The 7200-nt window shown below is 36.8% G+C and overlaps 1 long non-coding RNA gene across 1 annotated transcript; it reads left to right on the forward strand.

The window, feature by feature from the left end:
* Positions 1-2823: 2823 nt before the first annotated feature.
* Positions 2824-4429, forward strand: LOC113172875. The gene is made up of 4 exons (XR_003299792.1): positions 2824-3288; positions 3395-3485; positions 4099-4183; positions 4330-4429. It is a non-coding gene; the product is annotated as an uncharacterized LOC113172875 (long non-coding RNA).
* Positions 4430-7200: the final 2771 nt, after the last annotated feature.

Genomic DNA, 7200 nt, shown 5'->3' on the forward strand with positions numbered 1-7200 from the left:
AACAATAAACCTGCACGAGGTGATCAAATTTTTACCATTACATGTACTAGTTACCCAAAGATGCACACGACAAACATTTTCAAACCAGCACAATAAAGAGCATCAGTCTGATACAGAGAGAGTTGAACACAGCTGCTTCCTTTTAGTCCAACTATCAGATCGACTGTCTGATCTTTTAGCTCCATCATGTGGACAAACAGTTTATTAAAGAAATTACATTTCCACAGTTAAATCATGTAAATACAAATGATAATACTAATAATAAAACTAATTATAATACTATAATACAATAATATTACTGATAATAGAGTGTATATCCAGTTAGCGGTTGTTGTGGTTGGCAGGTAAAAATAAATAACCAGAGGTGTCAAGCAGGGATTCTTTTCCTAATAGAAATACAACAAGGTCCACAACAATAAGGGTCACATTTACTGTCGGATTCATGTGGGAGATGTAATAACAGACTCAGAATAGTAAAGGTAGTGTCATATGAGGTGAATGAACTGGAGTGTAACTGCTGTCAAGTATCAGTTATACTGTTCAATAGTTGTGAATATTTAACGTTTTTAACATTTAGTTTTTGTGTTCACTGCTCAGTGTGAGCTGATTTCCATGGTTAAGATCACAGTCCTGCTCAGTACTGACCCATGTAGCTGATAACTTGACCAAACCTTGACCACTGTAGCTGTGGACTCATGGTCTGAGGTCTGAGCTGATCAACATCTTCTGTAAAGGAAATTAAAGAAAAACCTTTTACCCCTTTAATTCATATAATAAATTCATTGTGTCCTCACCTGTAAATGTTCCTGTTGTTGTACTGAACTTTATTCAGCAGCAGGCTGGCAACACAGAGAAAAGACCTGCAGGTGAACACTGGTTACACTCTGAAAGACTGTGTCACAATTTCACAGGCTAAATAAAAAAATAACTTGAGTTTCAAACAGAAATTGAAACTTTAAAGTGCACCATACAGCAACAATATGACTGGAAAACCTTAAGTAAAGCAGAAATACTTTATAACTTTACTGAAGTACATGATAGACCTTAAATTTCATGTAGGAGGGAACACAAAGTTCACTTTAATAGTGTTGTGGTACATTTCCAAAATAAAATAAGCTTGAATTTTCACTTCAATTTCAATTCACTGTCCATCAGTTTTCTTTCTTGGCACTTTCTAGGCACACACAAGTTATTTCTGTTTTCTATCTCTACAGGTTGCTCCTCCTCAACTCCAGAGTTGTGTCGTATACAGCGTGAGACACAAACGGAGTCAGTCAGTACTCTGAGCAGCTTTACTCTGTGGTTTCAACTGAGCTGTGGAAGGATTTGACTGATGGGGACAAAATGGGTAAGCAAAAAACTTAATTTATTCAACCCGGTCCAAATTACAGGGGACACAAGGAACCAACAAGATGAGGGAAAACAAAACAAGCACAAATACAGCCAAACAAAGTATCAACGTAAAGATACAAAACCATTAACCAGACATACAAAGAACCAACTGCAAATACTGCAGTAACACAGGCAAAAATACAAACATAAATACAGATTATCAACTAAACAATCAGTGCACAAAAATACAAACTATTAACCAACAAACTATCACAAAACAAAACAAGAACTCACTGATACTACAAAGTAACAAACAAAATTCTCTGCCAAAGGCAGGTGAAACGCGATCAAACATCCAAAACCAAACAATGCAAAGTGACAACAAAAGAGGCACTGCAATGGGCATGTGATAAGCAACAAACCAGCAACCTCAGCTTATAAAACAAAAGGAACACACAGGTGACAGTCAATCAGTCCAGGAGAGTGGAGGAAGGGAGACCAGGGAAACACCAGGGGGAGACAAAAAACCCCAACAGGACGGGGATGAGGCCAGAACCCTGACTGTGAGCATGAAGTTCACATTCAGACTGAATTAGACACTGTAAGCAGGAGGAAGAATTTCTAACCATTTCATCCATCAAACAGAAACCAGAATAAAGTGTGTTTAGCATTGAACTTGAGTCTTTTTATGGATGGTACCCAAAACCAGATACATGTAGTTATGTGAAGTAGCCAGCAGATGGTGAAGAAACTTTTTGTCACAACATGTTTATCGGCCTTTGTAGAATATATGTAAATAAGGTAGTATTTAATGGCAGGTGTCTGACGATTACGCCAAGCAAAACTTTCCACTGGATTTCCAAAGTGATCTTTAATTTAAAAGGGCTGTATTTGAAAATTCAATCCGTTTACTTTATGTTTGTAATGCTGTTTATTTATCAGCATAAGTTCATATGCTCATAGAGATGGACAGACCTGGAAACATTTATAATTTCAGACAGAGTAGGTGCAAAAGGAAACCACTGCATGATCTGTGATGACAGTTTAGAAATCAGTACTCAGGTCCAGTCCCCATGTGTGTTCAAAAACGTTTGCAAAAAAAAGGACGTTTGCATCTGATGGCCCCTTCAAACATCAAAAGGTTTTTGATGTGTGAAAACATGTTGAGCAGTAGGATGACACAATGAGGGTGTGTTCAGCACAATAAAGAGGTTGTCCATTACGTCCATTTTATATTTCAGTTTGTCATAGTTTTATGTTCAAAATGGACCGAGCTTGAATTTTTCATTCAATTTAAATTCAGTTACTGTATATTAGATTTACATGTGACTCAAATGTGTGGTCCACGACAGATGTAACACATATCTTAGTTAGTGAGCAGCCAGACAACAACTAACCACTTCCTCTTCTGTTGTACCTCCTCCACAAATACATGTAAAAGATGATGGTAAAGTTTCACTCTGTCTTTATTTGATGGTCATCATGTTCTGTTTAAACCAAGCAGCTCTGCTCTCTGTTCAACTCTTACTCATTTACCATGTTCATGCAGGTACAGTGGAGATTTGTGTTTGTGATACAAGCTTTTGTCAACATTTATTTACTAATTCAATTTTATATTATTTATTTCTTCAGTGTTGGGGAAAGTTCGAGTTGATCACAGGAATACACTGGTGTCCAGAGGAGACTCAGTCATACTCACCTGCAACATATCGATAAATAATGGAACACAAACCAACTGGAACAAAGACATATTTTATTTCACTTATTTGTTCTCAACGAATCAAAATGTTTCCAATTTCACCTCTGACAGATTCAGAATAGACGTTAATTTAACTACAACACTGAATATATTTAATGTTCAGTATGAAGATGCTGGACTTTATACATGTACTGTAACTGATATAGATGGTGTAAAGACCATAAGGTGGAATCTAACAGTTTCTGAGAGCTCCAAAGGTGGGTACAGAAAGAAGCAGCACTGATCATTTCTCCACCTGTTACAGAACATTTCAGATCTGAAACTGCTGCTAATGTAAAATAATTCCTATCTGATTTGATCCAGGAATCAGACTATCATGGTATGTTCTCTACATAATCACACCTGTAACTGGATTTATTCTATTTTGCTTCATGTTAGCTGTCTACATCTGCAGGTGAGTAATTATTTTCAGTTACATATGTGTGTGATTTATTTAGAAAACTTTAAATTATATATATTATATATATATATATTATGATTTTATTATTATTATATATATTGTTTCCATTGCACCATGAAAACTTGAAATGATGTCAGTAAATTTGTCTTTTAACAGCAGACATTTTGGTTAGTTAATAATGCACAGCTTTGGAGTAATTAATAAACATATTGATGACTCTTTTCCATTAAATAACCAGTGATTGAATTTGCACACCATGAATCTGGTTCCTCTAAATGGTTTCAAACCTTTACTTCTCTTACTTGTTCCACTAATGCTGTTCCTGCTGAGACGAGTCAAAATGTCTGCTGTGAATGTTCAAGTTTTCATTTCAACAAGATCCTTTGCAAAATTGCGAGTTAAAAATAAAATACCAAATATTTTATTATTATTTCATTATTTATCAATATAATATTATTATGTTTGTTATAAATAAATATTTACCACAATAACTACAGTTAACTCTTTCTTAACTGAACCCTGAACTACCCCTTCCAAGTCAAATGTGTTGTTGTGTCTGAATTTTTTAAACACTTTTACATTGTTAGTCACAATTTTATGTCTGCAGAAAATACTGGAACACGACTCCAAACGAGGATTCAAATGATAGCAGGACCCTGACTTCTGTCCAGTTTGTCCATTTGAAATGAGAAGTAAGAATTAACCATAATTTAAACCATCATGTTCCCATGGTCTCATGGTCTCATGGTCTCTGCTATTTACTGTGCATCTGTTTCTTTACTTTGCTTTTTCTTTCTTGGCACTGAAGTAAATTTATTTCTGTTTTCTATCTCTACAGGTTGCTCCTCCTCAACTCCAAAGTTGTGTCGTATACAGTGTGAGACACAAGCGGAGTCAGTCAGTACTCTGAGCAGCTTTACTCTGTGGTTTCAACTGAGCTGAAGAGCATGACGTTCACATTCAGACTGAATTAGACACTGTGAGCAAGAGGAAGAATTTCTAACCATTTCATCCATTATACAAAAACCAGAATAAAGTGTGTTTAGCATTGAACTTTGTATGTGATTTTTTAATGTGCTTTTTAGTATTAGTCTATCAGATATATTAGTTAGTTAGTTATTGCTCATTATTTCACAAGCATGTCGTGCAGCAACAAAAGTCCTCCACTCATTTCTGTTCTGAGCCAGTTTCTGAATAATACCTTAAATCAGATACATGTAGTTGTGTGAAGTAACCAGCAGATGGTGATGAAGCTTTTTGTCACAAAATGTTTTTTGGCCTTTATTGCACACATGGAAATAAGGTGGTATTTAAAGGCAGGTGACTGAAGAGAGCCTAAACTCTCCACAGGATTCCCAAACTGCGATCTGAGTCAATTTGAATTCAGTTACTGTTTATAAGATTTACATGTGACTCAAATGTGTGGTCCATGACAGATTTAACACATATCTTAGTTAGTGAGCAGCCAGTCAACAACTCACCACTTCCTCTTCTGTTGTACCTCCTCCACAAATACATGTAAAAGATGATGGTAAAGTTTCACTCTGTCTTTATTTGATGGTCATCATGTTCTGTTTAAACCAAGCAGCTCTGCTCTCTGTTCTACTCTTACTCATTGTCCATGTTCATGCAGGTACAGTGGAGATTTATGTTTGTGATACAAGCTTTTGTCAACATTTGTTTACTGTTTTAATTTTATATTATTTATTTATTTGTTGTTAGCGAATGTTCCAGTTGATCACAGGAAGATAGATAGATAGATAGATAGATAGATAGATAGATAGATAGATAGACAGATAGATAGATAGATAGATAGATAGATAGATAGATAGATAGATAGATAGATAGATAGATAGATGGCTATTGGCACAAATGACTTCCTGTACCTTTCCTTGTCACAGCGGAGCTGAAGAAGTCTCTGACTAAAACTGCTCCGCTGTTTGACAAGTGGGCTGTGGAGAGGATGTGAGCTGTTCTCCATGATGCTCAGCAGTTTGTGCAGCATACTCCTCTCCACCACTTCCACCTTCTCACCCAAAATGGACACAGTGTCAAAGCCAGTTTTCTTCCTCCTGAAGTCCACCACCATCTCCTTGGTCTTGCTTACATTCAAGGTCAGGTGGTTGTTCCCACACCACTTCAGAAAACTGTCCACCAGACCTCTGTACTCTGTCTCCTCCCCACCGCTGATACACCAAACCACTGCAGAGACATCTGAGAACTTCTGCAGATGGCAGGACTCAGTGTTGTACTGAAAGTCTGAGGTGTACAGGGTGAAGAGGAAAGGTGAGAGGACAGTCCCCTGAGGTGCTCCTGTGCTGCTGACCACCCGCTCAGACTCACATCCTTGCAGTCGTACAAACTGTGGTCTGTCTGTCAGGTAGTCAGTGATCCAGGACGCTGTGGTGGAGTCTACCTGCATCTTCAGGAGCTTCTCTCTCAGCAGGACAGGCTGGATGGTGTTAAAGGCACTGGAGAAATCAAAGAACGTGATCCTCACAGTGCTGTTTGACTTGTCCAGGTGTGAGAGAGCTCGCTGAAGCAGGTAGACAATAGCACCATCTACTCCAACCCAATACTAGCGTCCAGAGGAGACTCCGTCATGCTCACCTGCAACATATCGATAAATAATGGAACACACATCAACTGGAACAAAGACAGATTTTATTTCTCTTATTCAGTCACATATAATCTGAATGTTTCCAATTTCACCTCTGACAGATTCAGAATAGACGTTAATTTAAAAAAGTAAATTAAGTTAAGTTATGTCTGTTTTCTATCTCCTACAGGTTACTCCTCCTCAACTCCAAAGTTGTGTCGTATACAGCGTGAGACACAAGCGGAGTCAGTCAGTACTCTGAGCAGCTTTACTCTGTGGTTTAAACTGAGCTGAAGAGCATGAAGTTCACATTCAGACCGAATTAGACACTGTAAGCAAGAGGAAGAATCTCTAACCATTTCATCAATCAAACAAAAACCAGAATAAAGTGTTTTTAGCATTGACCTTTGTGATTTGTGATGTGATTTTTTAATGTGATTTTTTTGTCTATCAGATATATTAATTAGTTAGTTATTGCTCATTATTTCACGAGCATGTCGTGCAGCAACAAAAGGCCTCCACTCATTTCTGTACTGGGCCAGCTCTTGAATAATACCTTAAATCAGATACATGTAGTTGTTTGAAGTAGCCAGCAGATGGTGATGAAGCTTTTTTTCAAAACATTTTTATTGACCTTTGTTGCGTATATGTAAATAAGGTGATATTTAAAGGCAGAAAAAGATTACTCCAAGAAAACTCTCCACAGGATTTCCAAAGTGTTCTCTGAGTTTAAAATGACTGTACTTAAAAATGAAAACCAGTTTACTGTTGTAAGATTACAATGATATATACAGTAAATGTGGCTAAAATATAGTACAAATACAAATTTTAAACTCCCTATGCAATATAGTTAGAAGTTAATGAAATAAACAAAGAGTTTCTTGGTACATTAAATTAATGTAATTGCTACTTAATTAAAGTTATTATGTCTTAAATTCCATGTAAACGTGTTGGTTCTTTCAACACATTAAAAGCTGTCCAAGAAGCAAAACTAGCAAACATGCACGACCTGGTCATTGTAGTTATTATTACCATCATGCATCATGTAGTTCTAACTGTGGTGTTACGCAGCTGTATGAATGGACATTCACACTGTCACTGTTCTAATTT

Source organism: Anabas testudineus, chromosome 21 (assembly GCF_900324465.2).
Source record: "Anabas testudineus chromosome 21, fAnaTes1.2, whole genome shotgun sequence".
In the NCBI taxonomy this organism is placed as follows: domain Eukaryota; kingdom Metazoa; phylum Chordata; class Actinopteri; order Anabantiformes; family Anabantidae; genus Anabas; species Anabas testudineus.